At 33.9% G+C, this 16,309-nt stretch overlaps 8 non-coding genes across 8 annotated transcripts; 7 read left to right on the forward strand and 1 right to left on the reverse strand.

Annotated features, from left to right (window-relative positions):
• On the forward strand, nt 1–72 carry TRNAQ-UUG (transfer RNA glutamine (anticodon UUG)). The gene has a single exon. It is a non-coding gene; the product is annotated as a tRNA-Gln (tRNA).
• Nucleotides 73–2,518: 2,446 nt separating this feature from the next.
• On the forward strand, nt 2,519–2,590 carry TRNAQ-UUG (transfer RNA glutamine (anticodon UUG)). Its single transcript has one exon. It is a non-coding gene; the product is annotated as a tRNA-Gln (tRNA).
• Nucleotides 2,591–5,035: 2,445 nt separating this feature from the next.
• On the forward strand, nt 5,036–5,107 carry TRNAQ-UUG (transfer RNA glutamine (anticodon UUG)). Its single transcript has one exon. It is a non-coding gene; the product is annotated as a tRNA-Gln (tRNA).
• A 2,446-nt stretch (nt 5,108–7,553) lies between these two features.
• On the forward strand, nt 7,554–7,625 carry TRNAQ-UUG (transfer RNA glutamine (anticodon UUG)). Its single transcript has one exon. It is a non-coding gene; the product is annotated as a tRNA-Gln (tRNA).
• A 2,445-nt stretch (nt 7,626–10,070) lies between these two features.
• TRNAQ-UUG (transfer RNA glutamine (anticodon UUG)) lies at nt 10,071–10,142 on the forward strand. The gene has a single exon. It is a non-coding gene; the product is annotated as a tRNA-Gln (tRNA).
• An 826-nt stretch (nt 10,143–10,968) lies between these two features.
• TRNAQ-CUG (transfer RNA glutamine (anticodon CUG)) lies at nt 10,969–11,040 on the reverse strand. Its single transcript has one exon. It is a non-coding gene; the product is annotated as a tRNA-Gln (tRNA).
• A 1,550-nt stretch (nt 11,041–12,590) lies between these two features.
• Nucleotides 12,591–12,662, forward strand: TRNAQ-UUG (transfer RNA glutamine (anticodon UUG)). Its single transcript has one exon. It is a non-coding gene; the product is annotated as a tRNA-Gln (tRNA).
• Nucleotides 12,663–15,108: 2,446 nt separating this feature from the next.
• TRNAQ-UUG (transfer RNA glutamine (anticodon UUG)) lies at nt 15,109–15,180 on the forward strand. Its single transcript has one exon. It is a non-coding gene; the product is annotated as a tRNA-Gln (tRNA).
• The last annotated feature ends 1,129 nt before the right edge of the window (nt 15,181–16,309 follow it).

The raw sequence follows: 16,309 nt of genomic DNA on the forward strand, positions 1-16,309 counted from the left end.
GGTTCCATGGTGTAATGGTTAGCACTTTGGACTTTGAATCCAAGGATCCGAGTTCAAATCTCGGTGGGACCACTTTCATGACTGTTGATCAAATCTTTTTCTGTCAAGTGTATTCATAAATATCACAAATCTAACACGGGTAGAGTGAAACATTAATTTATTGATTGTATTCTGAAAGTCTATTCGATGTGAGCAAATGATAGAACTTTTAGAAAACATGGAAATTAAATGGCTCAAAATAATGAGACATTTTGCGAGCTGACTCTGTTTTCACAAACTCATCACAGGGGGCTGATGCAAGATATTACTTTCTTAAATCTTACTGTTATTGATAAGGGGAAGATGGAACTTTTTAATTGGAAATCCTTCATTAAAACAAAACTTGAGGAATCAAATTGTGTATTATGGGGACAGAAGATATGACGTTTTGAATAACAATCGTGAAATTCAGACACACATATATTTACACTCTGATTTTCTAAAGTAAATCCATAACCATAAAGTAAAATCTTTCGAAAGACGTGTCAAAGGTAATAATCTGAATTTCTCTTTCAAAGAAATTCACAATTAAATGCACTGTGTAAGTCAAGCATGTTGTCATATAAGAAATCAGCAAAAATTAACTATCTCATTACTGGTCATATAGATGAGAGAGGAAATGAACCTAACGTTTAAATTGTGGATGGGAAACAACAGTTTTTAGTTTTCAGCTTCAATACATATGTTTATGAATAATTGATTTCTTTATATAGTCTTATCGCTATCTAGACGGATATAGCTATGTATACATAGATGCATACTTATACGTTGATAAGTATCAGTATAAAACATTGACGTTATGTTTTTCCAAGACCAAATTCTAAGAAATGGGTGAAATAGTAAATCTCATAATTCATACAGGTCCCACCGAGCTTGGACTTGGATCGCTGGATTCAGAGTCCAGAGTGCTAACCATTACACCATGGAACCCTCCCATACATGAGTCATTTTTCCATTGAGACAAAAGAGAGCGCATTAGTGCGGGGCATTTCTTACATTGATGAAACGATATCTCTGTTGAATGCTCATAGTGTAAAGAGCTATAATGTGATTTGATTCTGTTCAGATACATTCTCCTTAACAGTGTTAAATATGCAAACGTTTATCAGGATAGGCAAGTTATATCAAAATGATCATCTTTGACTGTAACATATTAAAACATTTTACATTTCCAAACTAATACACCCATTTCTTTGTCTCTCAAATGGGCTGCGCCAAAGAGCAATGATTGGCACGTTGGACTTTGCATGCAAAGGTACCAGTCCAAATCTTGGGGGTACTATTTTATAACTCTTGACCTTTTCTATTTCTGTCACCTTTGTTTATTGATAGCTCAAATCCAACACCAGTAGGTTGAAAGAGACAATTATTGATTCCTTTCAAAACGTCCATCAGCTTGAACAAGTTACAGAAATACAAACATTATAATACGTTTACATCACATTCCTACACAAAATAGTGTGACATTAAGAAATCCTATCCTGTTTTTCTGAAATGCATTTCAGAGGCCTGATTCCCAGCATCCCTTTTTGAAGCTTTCTGCGCTATTGATAAGGCGAATTTAGCACATTTTGAAAGAGAAGTGTTCTTAAATCAAACCTAGAGAACCACAATGACGGTATCATTCAGATAGTACAAATGTTTTTTGTATATTAGTATGGAAATTGTGAAATAAAACGTTTTTCATGCTGATTTTCAACAGTCGATCTGCAATCGTGAAACATAAGCTTTTGCTTGGAGGCCTCACAGGTACTGATCTAATTTTCTCTTTTAAGATTATTCACAAATCATATGATATGCTTTGTATAAATCAACTATATTGTTAGATCAAAATTGAGTAAAAAGTGACTATCTCAATTTCATGACATATAGAAGAGTAAGGAGAAGAAGCTCATGTTTCAAATGTGGAGAGGCAACAACTTTTCATTATTTTCACCTCTACTAATTATATGCATTTTTATAATGTATGTGTTTATGTTGTCCTATAAATATACAGAGACATATAGCAAGATATAGGGAGATACATACGTGTAAAGTGGATATGTACAAGTTTATAAGTAAATGAGATGTTTTTCCAATTAATAATTCTAAGAACTGAATGGAAAAGAAAATCGTAATGTTTAGATAAGTCCCACTGTGATTTGTACTCAGATCCCGGTTTTCAGAGTCTAGAGTGCTAAGCATGATACCATCAAACCACCTGTACCAGGTTGAGCTTTTCATTTTGAGAGAAGAGATTGCATTCACGGGGGAATCTTATATTTTATTGCAAAATCGTATCTCACATAAAAAGTACTGTTCAACAGAGTGATAGCGTTACTTGAGTCCTCTGGGCAACATCCTTCCCTAACATAGTTCAATATGCAAAAGTTGAACAGAATAGAAAAGTAATAACATTCTGTTGGTCTTTGACTGTAGAACATTAAAAACTTTGAAATGTTCACATTGCTGCAGCAATTTGCTCCCTTGTCACATGGGAGGTTCCATGGTGTAATGGTTAGCACTTTGGACTTTGAATCCAAGGATCCGAGTTCAAATCTCGGTGGGACCACTTTCATGACTGTTGATCAAATCTTTTTCTGTCAAGTGTATTCATAAATATCACAAATCTAACACGGGTAGAGTGAAACATTAATCTATTGATTGTATTCTGAAAGTCTATTCGATGTGAGCAAATGATAGAACTTTTAGAAAACATGGAAATTAAATGGCTCAAAATAATGAGACATTTTGCGAGCTGACTCTGTTTTCTCAAACTCATCACAGGGGGCTGATGCAAGATATTACTTTCTTAAATCTTACTGTTATTGATAAGGGGAAGATGGAACTTTTTAATTGGAAATCCTTCATTAAAACAAAACTTGAGGAATCAAATTGTGTATTATGGGGACAGAAGATATGACGTTTTGAATAACAATCATGAAATTCAGACACACATATATTTACACTCTGATTTTCTAAAGTAAATCCATAACCATAAAGTAAAATCTTTCGAAAGACGTGTCAAAGGTAATAATCTGAATTTCTCTTTCAAAGAAATTCACAATTAAATGCACTGTGTAAGTCAAGCATGTTGTCATATAAGAAATCAGCAAAAATTAACTATCTCATTACTGGTCATATAGATGAGAGAGGAAATGAACCTAACGTTTAAATTGTGGATGGGAAACAACAGTTTTTAGTTTTCAGCTTCAATACATATGTTTATGAATAATTGATTTCTTTATATAGTCTTATCGCTATCTAGACGGATATAGCTATGTATACATAGATGCATACTTATACGTTGATAAGTATCAGTATAAAACATTGACGTTATGTTTTTCCAAGACCAAATTCTAAGAAATGGGTGAAATAGTAAATCTCATAATTCAAGCTGGTCCCACCGAGCTTGGACTTGGATCGCTGGATTCAGAGTCCAGAGTGCTAACCATTACACCATGGAACCCTCCCATACATGAGTCATTTTTCCATTGAGACAAAAGAGAGCGCATTAGTGCGGGGCATTTCTTACATTGATGAAACGATATCTCTGTTGAATGCTCATAGTGTAAAGAGCTATAATGTGATTTGATTCTGTTCAGATACATTCTCCTTAACAGTGTTAAATATGCAAACGTTTATCAGGATAGGCAAGTTATATCATAATGATCATCTTTGACTGTAACATATTAAAACATTTTACATTTGCAAACTAATACACCCATTTCTTTGTCTCTCACATGGGCTGCGCCAAAGAGCAATGATTGGCACGTTGGACTATGCATGCAAAGGTACCAGTCCAAATCTTGGGGGTACTATTTTATTACTCTTGACCTTTTCTATTTCTGTCACCTTTGTTTATTGATAGCTCAAATCCAACACCAGTAGGTTGAAAGAGACAATTATTGATTCCTTTCAAAACGTCCATCAGCTTGAACAAGTTACAGAAATACAAACATTATAATACGTTTACATCACATTCCTACACAAAATAGTGTGACATTAAGAAATCCTATCCTGTTTTTCTGAAATGCATTTCAGAGGCCTGATTCCCAGCATCCCTTTTTGAAGCTTTCTGCGCTATTGATAAGGCGAATTTAGCACATTTTGAAAGAGAAGTGTTCTTAAATCAAACCTAGAGAACCACAATGACGGTATCATTCAGATAGTACAAATGTTTTTGTATATTAGTATGGAAATTGTGAAATAAAACGTTTTTCATGCTGATTTTCAACAGTCGATCTGAAATCGTGAAACATAAGCTTTTGCTTGGAGGCCTCACAGGTACTGATCTAATTTTCTCTTTTAAGATTATTCACAAATCATATGATATGCTTTGTATAAATCAACTATATTGTTAGATCAAAATTGAGTAAAAAGTGACTATCTCAATTTCATGACATATAGAAGAGTAAGGAGAAGAAGCTCATGTTTCAAATGTGGAGAGGCAACAACTTTTCATTATTTTCACCTCTACTAATTATATGCATTTTTGTAATGTATGTGTTTATGTTGTCCTATAAATATACAGAGACATATAGCAAGATATAGGGAGATACATACGTGTAAAGTGGATATGTACAAGTTTATAAGTAAATGAGATGTTTTTCCAATTAATAATTCTAAGAACTGAATGGAAAAGAAAATCGTAAAGTTTAGATAAGTCCCACTGTGATTTGTACTCAGATCCCGGTTTTCAGAGTCTAGAGTGCTAAGCATGATACCATCAAACCACCTGTACCAGGTTGAGCTTTTCATTTTGAGAGAAGAGATTGCATTCACGGGGGAATCTTATATTTTATTGCAAAATCGTATCTCACATAAAAAGTACTGTTCAACAGAGTGATAGCGTTACTTGAGTCCTCTGGGCAACATCCTTCCCTAACATAGTTCAATATGCAAAAGTTGAACAGAATAGAAAAGTAATAACATTCTGTTGGTCTTTGACTGTAGAACATTAAAAACTTTGAAATGTTCACATTGCTGCAGCAATTTCCTCCCTTGTCACATGGGAGGTTCCATGGTGTAATGGTTAGCACTTTGGACTTTGAATCCAAGGATCCGAGTTCAAATCTCGGTGGGACCACTTTCATGACTGTTGATCAAATCTTTTTCTGTCAAGTGTATTCATAAATATCACAAATCTAACACGTGTAGAGTGAAACATTAATTTATTGATTGTATTCTGAAAGTCTATTCGATGTGAGCAAATGATAGAACTTTTAGAAAACATGGAAATTAAATGGCTCAAAATAATGAGACATTTTGCGAGCTGACTCTGTTTTCTCAAACTCATCACAGGGGGCTGATGCAAGATATTACTTTCTTAAATCTTACTGTTATTGATAAGGGGAAGATGGAACTTTTTAATTGGAAATCCTTCATTAAAACAAAACTTGAGGAATCAAATTGTGTATTATGGGGACAGAAGATATGACGTTTTGAATAACAATCGTGAAATTCAGACACACATATATTTACACTCTGATTTTCTAAAGTAAATCCATAACCATAAAGTAAAATCTTTCGAAAGACGTGTCAAAGGTAATAATCTGAATTTCTCTTTCAAAGAAATTCACAATTAAATGCACTGTGTAAGTCAAGCATGTTGTCATATAAGAAATCAGCAAAAATTAACTATCTCATTACTGGTCATATAGATGAGAGAGGAAATGAACCTAACGTTTAAATTGTGGATGGGAAACAACAGTTTTTAGTTTTCAGCTTCAATACATATGTTTATGAATAATTGATTTCTTTATATAGTCTTATCGCTATCTAGACGGATATAGCTATGTATACATAGATGCATACTTATACGTTGATAAGTATCAGTATAAAACATTGACGTTATGTTTTTCCAAGACCAAATTCTAAGAAATGGGTGAAATAGTAAATCTCATAATTCATACAGGTCCCACCGAGCTTGGACTTGGATCGCTGGATTCAGAGTCCAGAGTGCTAACCATTACACCATGGAACCCTCCCATACATGAGTCATTTTTCCATTGAGACAAAAGAGAGCGCATTAGTGCGGGGCATTTCTTACATTGATGAAACGATATCTCTGTTGAATGCTCATAGTGTAAAGAGCTATAATGTGATTTGATTCTGTTCAGATACATTCTCCTTAACAGTGTTAAATATGCAAACGTTTATCAGGATAGGCAAGTTATATCATAATGATCATCTTTGACTGTAACATATTAAAACATTTTACATTTCCAAACTAATACACCCATTTCTTTGTCTCTCAAATGGGCTGCGCCAAAGAGCAATGATTGGCACGTTGGACTTTGCATGCAAAGGTACCAGTCCAAATCTTGGGGGTACTATTTTATTACTCTTGACCTTTTCTATTTCTGTCACCTTTGTTTATTGATAGCTCAAATCCAACACCAGTAGGTTGAAAGAGACAATTATTGATTCCTTTCAAAACGTCCATCAGCTTGAACAAGTTACAGAAATACAAACATTATAATACGTTTACATCACATTCCTACACAAAATAGTGTGACATTAAGAAATCCTATCCTGTTTTTCTGAAATGCATTTCAGAGGCCTGATTCCCAGCATCCCTTTTTGAAGCTTTCTGCGCTATTGATAAGGCGAATTTAGCACATTTTGAAAGAGAAGTGTTCTTAAATCAAACCTAGAGAACCACAATGACGGTATCAATCAGATAGTACAAATGTTTTTTGTATATTAGTATGGAAATTGTGAAATAAAACGTTTTTCATGCTGATTTTCAACAGTCGATCTGCAATCGTGAAACATAAGCTTTTGCTTGGAGGCCTCACAGGTACTGATCTAATTTTCTCTTTTAAGATTATTCACAAATCATATGATATGCTTTGTATAAATCAACTATATTGTTAGATCAAAATTGAGTAAAAAGTGACTATCTCAATTTCATGACATATAGAAGAGTAAGGAGAAGAAGCTCATGTTTCAAATGTGGAGAGGCAACAACTTTTCATTATTTTCACCTCTACTAATTATATGCATTTTTATAATGTATGTGTTTATGTTGTCCTATAAATATACAGAGACATATAGCAAGATATAGGGAGATACATACGTGTAAAGTGGATATGTACAAGTTTATAAGTAAATGAGATGTTTTTCCAATTAATAATTCTAAGAACTGAATGGAAAAGAAAATCGTAAAGTTTAGATAAGTCCCACTGTGATTTGTACTCAGATCCCGGTTTTCAGAGTCTAGAGTGCTAAGCATGATACCATCAAACCACCTGTACCAGGTTGAGCTTTTCATTTTGAGAGAAGAGATTGCATTCACGGGGGAATCTTATATTTTATTGCAAAATCGTATCTCACATAAAAAGTACTGTTCAACAGAGTGATAGCGTTACTTGAGTCCTCTGGGCAACATCCTTCCCTAACATAGTTCAATATGCAAAAGTTGAACAGAATAGAAAAGTAATAACATTCTGTTGGTCTTTGACTGTAGAACATTAAAAACTTTGAAATGTTCACATTGCTGCAGCAATTTGCTCCCTTGTCACATGGGAGGTTCCATGGTGTAATGGTTAGCACTTTGGACTTTGAATCCAAGGATCCGAGTTCAAATCTCGGTGGGACCACTTTCATGACTGTTGATCAAATCTTTTTCTGTCAAGTGTATTCATAAATATCACAAATCTAACACGGGTAGAGTGAAACATTAATCTATTGATTGTATTCTGAAAGTCTATTCGATGTGAGCAAATGATAGAACTTTTAGAAAACATGGAAATTAAATGGCTCAAAATAATGAGACATTTTGCGAGCTGACTCTGTTTTCTCAAACTCATCACAGGGGGCTGATGCAAGATATTACTTTCTTAAATCTTACTGTTATTGATAAGGGGAAGATGGAACTTTTTAATTGGAAATCCTTCATTAAAACAAAACTTGAGGAATCAAATTGTGTATTATGGGGACAGAAGATATGACGTTTTGAATAACAATCATGAAATTCAGACACACATATATTTACACTCTGATTTTCTAAAGTAAATCCATAACCATAAAGTAAAATCTTTCGAAAGACGTGTCAAAGGTAATAATCTGAATTTCTCTTTCAAAGAAATTCACAATTAAATGCACTGTGTAAGTCAAGCATGTTGTCATATAAGAAATCAGCAAAAATTAACTATCTCATTACTGGTCATATAGATGAGAGGGGAAATGAACCTAACGTTTAAATTGTGGATGGGAAACAACAGTTTTTAGTTTTCAGCTTCAATACATATGTTTATGAATAATTGATTTCTTTATATAGTCTTATCGCTATCTAGACGGATATAGCTATGTATACATAGATGCATACTTATACGTTGATAAGTATCAGTATAAAACATTGACGTTATGTTTTTCCAAGACCAAATTCTAAGAAATGGGTGAAATAGTAAATCTCATAATTCAAGCTGGTCCCACCGAGCTTGGACTTGGATCGCTGGATTCAGAGTCCAGAGTGCTAACCATTACACCATGGAACCCTCCCATACATGAGTCATTTTTCCATTGAGACAAAAGAGAGCGCATTAGTGCGGGGCATTTCTTACATTGATGAAACGATATCTCTGTTGAATGCTCATAGTGTAAAGAGCTATAATGTGATTTGATTCTGTTCAGATACATTCTCCTTAACAGTGTTAAATATGCAAACGTTTATCAGGATAGGCAAGTTATATCATAATGATCATCTTTGACTGTAACATATTAAAACATTTTACATTTGCAAACTAATACACCCATTTCTTTGTCTCTCACATGGGCTGCGCCAAAGAGCAATGATTGGCACGTTGGACTATGCATGCAAAGGTACCAGTCCAAATCTTGGGGGTACTATTTTATTACTCTTGACCTTTTCTATTTCTGTCACCTTTGTTTATTGATAGCTCAAATCCAACACCAGTAGGTTGAAAGAGACAATTATTGATTCCTTTCAAAACGTCCATCAGCTTGAACAAGTTACAGAAATACAAACATTATAATACGTTTACATCACATTCCTACACAAAATAGTGTGACATTAAGAAATCCTATCCTGTTTTTCTGAAATGCATTTCAGAGGCCTGATTCCCAGCATCCCTTTTTGAAGCTTTCTGCGCTATTGATAAGGCGAATTTAGCACATTTTGAAAGAGAAGTGTTCTTAAATCAAACCTAGAGAACCACAATGACGGTATCATTCAGATAGTACAAATGTTTTTGTATATTAGTATGGAAATTGTGAAATAAAACGTTTTTCATGCTGATTTTCAACAGTCGATCTGAAATCGTGAAACATAAGCTTTTGCTTGGAGGCCTCACAGGTACTGATCTAATTTTCTCTTTTAAGATTATTCACAAATCATATGATATGCTTTGTATAAATCAACTATATTGTTAGATCAAAATTGAGTAAAAAGTGACTATCTCAATTTCATGACATATAGAAGAGTAAGGAGAAGAAGCTCATGTTTCAAATGTGGAGAGGCAACAACTTTTTATTATTTTCACCTCTACTAATTATATGCATTTTTGTAATGTATGTGTTTATGTTGTCCTATAAATATACAGAGACATATAGCAAGATATAGGGAGATACATACGTGTAAAGTGGATATGTACAAGTTTATAAGTAAATGAGATGTTTTTCCAATTAATAATTCTAAGAACTGAATGGAAAAGAAAATCGTAAAGTTTAGATAAGTCCCACTGTGATTTGTACTCAGATCCCGGTTTTCAGAGTCTAGAGTGCTAAGCATGATACCATCAAACCACCTGTACCAGGTTGAGCTTTTCATTTTGAGAGAAGAGATTGCATTCACGGGGGAATCTTATATTTTATTGCAAAATCGTATCTCACATAAAAAGTACTGTTCAACAGAGTGATAGCGTTACTTGAGTCCTCTGGGCAACATCCTTCCCTAACATAGTTCAATATGCAAAAGTTGAACAGAATAGAAAAGTAATAACATTCTGTTGGTCTTTGACTGTAGAACATTAAAAACTTTGAAATGTTCACATTGCTGCAGCAATTTGCTCCCTTGTCACATGGGAGGTTCCATGGTGTAATGGTTAGCACTTTGGACTTTGAATCCAAGGATCCGAGTTCAAATCTCGGTGGGACCACTTTCATGACTGTTGATCAAATCTTTTTCTGTCAAGTGTATTCATAAATATCACAAATCTAACACGTGTAGAGTGAAACATTAATTTATTGATTGTATTCTGAAAGTCTATTCGATGTGAGCAAATGATAGAACTTTTAGAAAACATGGAAATTAAATGGCTCAAAATAATGAGACATTTTGCGAGCTGACTCTGTTTTCTCAAACTCATCACAGGGGGCTGATGCAAGATATTACTTTCTTAAATCTTACTGTTATTGATAAGGGGAAGATGGAACTTTTTAATTGGAAATCCTTCATTAAAACAAAACTTGAGGAATCAAATTGTGTATTATGGGGACAGAAGATATGACGTTTTGAATAACAATCGTGAAATTCAGACACACATATATTTACACTCTGATTTTCTAAAGTAAATCCATAACCATAAAGTAATATCTTTCGAAAGACGTGTCAAAGGTAATAATCTCAATTTCTCTTTCAAAGAAATTCACAATTAAATGCACTGTGTAAGTCAAGCATGTTGTCATATAAGAAATCAGCAAAAATTAACTATCTCATTACTGGTCATATAGATGAGAGAGGAAATGAACCTAACGTTTAAATTGTGGATGGGAAACAACAGTTTTTAGTTTTCAGCTTCAATACATATGTTTATGAATAATTGATTTCTTTATATAGTCTTATCGCTATCTAGACGGATATAGCTATGTATACATAGATGCATACTTATACGTTGATAAGTATCAGTATAAAACATTGACGTTATGTTTTTCCAAGACCAAATTCTAAGAAATGGGTGAAATAGTAAATCTCATAATTCAAGCAGGTCCCACCAAGATTTGAACTCGGATCGCTGGATTCAGAGTCCAGAGTGCTAACCATTACACCATGGAACCCTCCCATACATTAGTCATTTTTCCATTGAGACAAAAGAGAGCGCATTAGTGCGGGGGCATTTCTTACATTGATGAAACGATATCTCTGTTGAATGCTCATAGTGTAAAGAGCTATAATGTGATTTGATTCTGTTCAGATACATTCTCCTTAACAGTGTTAAATATGCAAACGTTTATCAGGATAGGCAAGTTATATCATAATGATCATCTTTGACTGTAACATATTAAAACATTTTACATTTGCAAACTAATACACCCATTTCTTTGTCTCTCACATGGGCTGCGCCAAAGAGCAATGATTGGCACGTTGGACTATGCATGCAAAGGTACCAGTCCAAATCTTGGGGGTACTATTTTATTACTCTTGACCTTTTCTATTTCTGTCACCTTTGTTTATTCATAGCTCAAATCCAACACCAGTAGGTTGAAAGAGACAATTATTGATTCCTTTCAAAACGTCCATCAGCTTGAACAAGTTACAGAAATACAAACATTATAATACGTTTACATCACATTCCTACACAAAATAGTGTGACATTAAGAAATCCTATCCTGTTTTTCTGAAATGCATTTCAGAGGCCTGATTCCCAGCATCCCTTTTTGAAGCTTTCTGCGCTATTGATAAGGCGAATTTAGCACATTTTGAAAGAGAAGTGTTCTTAAATCAAACCTAGAGAACCACAATGACGGTATCATTCAGATAGTACAAATGTTTTTTGTATATTAGTATGGAAATTGTGAAATAAAACGTTTTTCATGCTGATTTTCAACAGTCGATCTGCAATCGTGAAACATAAGCTTTTGCTTGGAGGCCTCACAGGTACTGATCTAATTTTCTCTTTTAAGATTATTCACAAATCATATGATATGCTTTGTATAAATCAACTATATTGTTAGATCAAAATTGAGTAAAAAGTGACTATCTCAATTTCATGACATATAGAAGAGTAAGGAGAAGAAGCTCATGTTTCAAATGTGGAGAGGCAACAACTTTTCATTATTTTCACCTCTACTAATTATATGCATTTTTATAATGTATGTGTTTATGTTGTCCTATAAATATACAGAGACATATAGCAAGATATAGGGAGATACATACGTGTAAAGTGGATATGTACAAGTTTATAAGTAAATGAGATGTTTTTCCAATTAATAATTCTAAGAACTGAATGGAAAAGAAAATCGTAAAGTTTAGATAAGTCCCACTGTGATTTGTACTCAGATCCCGGTTTTCAGAGTCTAGAGTGCTAAGCATGATACCATCAAACCACCTGTACCAGGTTGAGCTTTTCATTTTGAGAGAAGAGATTGCATTCACGGGGGAATCTTATATTTTATTGCAAAATCGTATCTCACATAAAAAGTACTGTTCAACAGAGTGATAGCGTTACTTGAGTCCTCTGGGCAACATCCTTCCCTAACATAGTTCAATATGCAAAAGTTGAACAGAATAGAAAAGTAATAACATTCTGTTGGTCTTTGACTGTAGAACATTAAAAACTTTGAAATGTTCACATTGCTGCAGCAATTTGCTCCCTTGTCACATGGGAGGTTCCATGGTGTAATGGTTAGCACTTTGGACTTTGAATCCAAGGATCCGAGTTCAAATCTCGGTGGGACCACTTTCATGACTGTTGATCAAATCTTTTTCTGTCAAGTGTATTCATAAATATCACAAATCTAACACGTGTAGAGTGAAACATTAATTTATTGATTGTATTCTGAAAGTCTATTCGATGTGAGCAAATGATAGAACTTTTAGAAAACATGGAAATTAAATGGCTCAAAATAATGAGACATTTTGCGAGCTGACTCTGTTTTCTCAAACTCATCACAGGGGGCTGATGCAAGATATTACTTTCTTAAATCTTACTGTTATTGATAAGGGGAAGATGGAACTTTTTAATTGGAAATCCTTCATTAAAACAAAACTTGAGGAATCAAATTGTGTATTATGGGGACAGAAGATATGACGTTTTGAATAACAATCGTGAAATTCAGACACACATATATTTACACTCTGATTTTCTAAAGTAAATCCATAACCATAAAGTAAAATCTTTCGAAAGACGTGTCAAAGGTAATAATCTGAATTTCTCTTTCAAAGAAATTCACAATTAAATGCACTGTGTAAGTCAAGCATGTTGTCATATAAGAAATCAGCAAAAATTAACTATCTCATTACTGGTCATATAGATGAGAGAGGAAATGAACCTAACGTTTAAATTGTGGATGGGAAACAACAGTTTTTAGTTTTCAGCTTCAATACATATGTTTATGAATAATTGATTTCTTTATATAGTCTTATCGCTATCTAGACGGATATAGCTATGTATACATAGATGCATACTTATACGTTGATAAGTATCAGTATAAAACATTGACGTTATGTTTTTCCAAGACCAAATTCTAAGAAATGGGTGAAATAGTAAATCTCATAATTCATACAGGTCCCACCGAGCTTGGACTTGGATCGCTGGATTCAGAGTCCAGAGTGCTAACCATTACACCATGGAACCCTCCCATACATGAGTCATTTTTCCATTGAGACAAAAGAGAGCGCATTAGTGCGGGGCATTTCTTACATTGATGAAACGATATCTCTGTTGAATGCTCATAGTGTAAAGAGCTATAATGTGATTTGATTCTGTTCAGATACATTCTCCTTAACAGTGTTAAATATGCAAACGTTTATCAGGATAGGCAAGTTATATCATAATGATCATCTTTGACTGTAACATATTAAAACATTTTACATTTCCAAACTAATACACCCATTTCTTTGTCTCTCAAATGGGCTGCGCCAAAGAGCAATGATTGGCACGTTGGACTTTGCATGCAAAGGTACCAGTCCAAATCTTGGGGGTACTATTTTATTACTCTTGACCTTTTCTATTTCTGTCACCTTTGTTTATTGATAGCTCAAATCCAACACCAGTAGGTTGAAAGAGACAATTATTGATTCCTTTCAAAACGTCCATCAGCTTGAACAAGTTACAGAAATACAAACATTATAATACGTTTACATCACATTCCTACACAAAATAGTGTGACATTAAGAAATCCTATCCTGTTTTTCTGAAATGCATTTCAGAGGCCTGATTCCCAGCATCCCTTTTTGAAGCTTTCTGCGCTATTGATAAGGCGAATTTAGCACATTTTGAAAGAGAAGTGTTCTTAAATCAAACCTAGAGAACCACAATGACGGTATCATTCAGATAGTACAAATGTTTTTTGTATATTAGTATGGAAATTGTGAAATAAAACGTTTTTCATGCTGATTTTCAACAGTCGATCTGCAATCGTGAAACATAAGCTTTTGCTTGGAGGCCTCACAGGTACTGATCTAATTTTCTCTTTTAAGATTATTCACAAATCATATGATATGCTTTGTATAAATCAACTATATTGTTAGATCAAAATTGAGTAAAAAGTGACTATCTCAATTTCATGACATATAGAAGAGTAAGGAGAAGAAGCTCATGTTTCAAATGTGGAGAGGCAACAACTTTTCATTATTTTCACCTCTACTAATTATATGCATTTTTATAATGTATGTGTTTATGTTGTCCTATAAATATACAGAGACATATAGCAAGATATAGGGAGATACATACGTGTAAAGTGGATATGTACAAGTTTATAAGTAAATGAGATGTTTTTCCAATTAATAATTCTAAGAACTGAATGGAAAAGAAAATCGTAAAGTTTAGATAAGTCCCACTGTGATTTGTACTCAGATCCCGGTTTTCAGAGTCTAGAGTGCTAAGCATGATACCATCAAACCACCTGTACCAGGTTGAGCTTTTCATTTTGAGAGAAGAGATTGCATTCACGGGGGAATCTTATATTTTATTGCAAAATCGTATCTCACATAAAAAGTACTGTTCAACAGAGTGATAGCGTTACTTGAGTCCTCTGGGCAACATCCTTCCCTAACATAGTTCAATATGCAAAAGTTGAACAGAATAGAAAAGTAATAACATTCTGTTGGTCTTTGACTGTAGAACATTAAAAACTTTGAAATGTTCACATTGCTGCAGCAATTTGCTCCCTTGTCACATGGGAGGTTCCATGGTGTAATGGTTAGCACTTTGGACTTTGAATCCAAGGATCCGAGTTCAAATCTCGGTGGGACCACTTTCATGACTGTTGATCAAATCTTTTTCTGTCAAGTGTATTCATAAATATCACAAATCTAACACGGGTAGAGTGAAACATTAATCTATTGATTGTATTCTGAAAGTCTATTCGATGTGAGCAAATGATAGAACTTTTAGAAAACATGGAAATTAAATGGCTCAAAATAATGAGACATTTTGCGAGCTGACTCTGTTTTCTCAAACTCATCACAGGGGGCTGATGCAAGATATTACTTTCTTAAATCTTACTGTTATTGATAAGGGGAAGATGGAACTTTTTAATTGGAAATCCTTCATTAAAACAAAACTTGAGGAATCAAATTGTGTATTATGGGGACAGAAGATATGACGTTTTGAATAACAATCATGAAATTCAGACACACATATATTTACACTCTGATTTTCTAAAGTAAATCCATAACCATAAAGTAAAATCTTTCGAAAGACGTGTCAAAGGTAATAATCTGAATTTCTCTTTCAAAGAAATTCACAATTAAATGCACTGTGTAAGTCAAGCATGTTGTCATATAAGAAATCAGCAAAAATTAACTATCTCATTACTGGTCATATAGATGAGAGGGGAAATGAACCTAACGTTTAAATTGTGGATGGGAAACAACAGTTTTTAGTTTTCAGCTTCAATACATATGTTTATGAATAATTGATTTCTTTATATAGTCTTATCGCTATCTAGACGGATATAGCTATGTATACATAGATGCATACTTATACGTTGATAAGTATCAGTATAAAACATTGACGTTATGTTTTTCCAAGACCAAATTCTAAGAAATGGGTGAAATAGTAAATCTCATAATTCAAGCTGGTCCCACCGAGCTTGGACTTGGATCGCTGGATTCAGAGTCCAGAGTGCTAACCATTACACCATGGAACCCTCCCATACATGAGTCATTTTTCCATTGAGACAAAAGAGAGCGCATTAGTGCGGGGCATTTCTTACATTGATGAAACGATATCTCTGTTGAATGCTCATAGTGTAAAGAGCTATAATGTGATTTGATTCTGTTCAGATACATTCTCCTTAACAGTGTTAAATATGCAAACGTTTATCAGGATAGGCAAGTTATATCATAATGATCATCTTTGACTGTAACATATTAAAACAT

The sequence above is a fragment of the Lissotriton helveticus genome, chromosome 4_1 (genome assembly GCF_964261635.1).
Source record: "Lissotriton helveticus chromosome 4_1, aLisHel1.1, whole genome shotgun sequence".
Classification (NCBI taxonomy): Eukaryota; Metazoa; Chordata; class Amphibia; order Caudata; family Salamandridae; genus Lissotriton; species Lissotriton helveticus.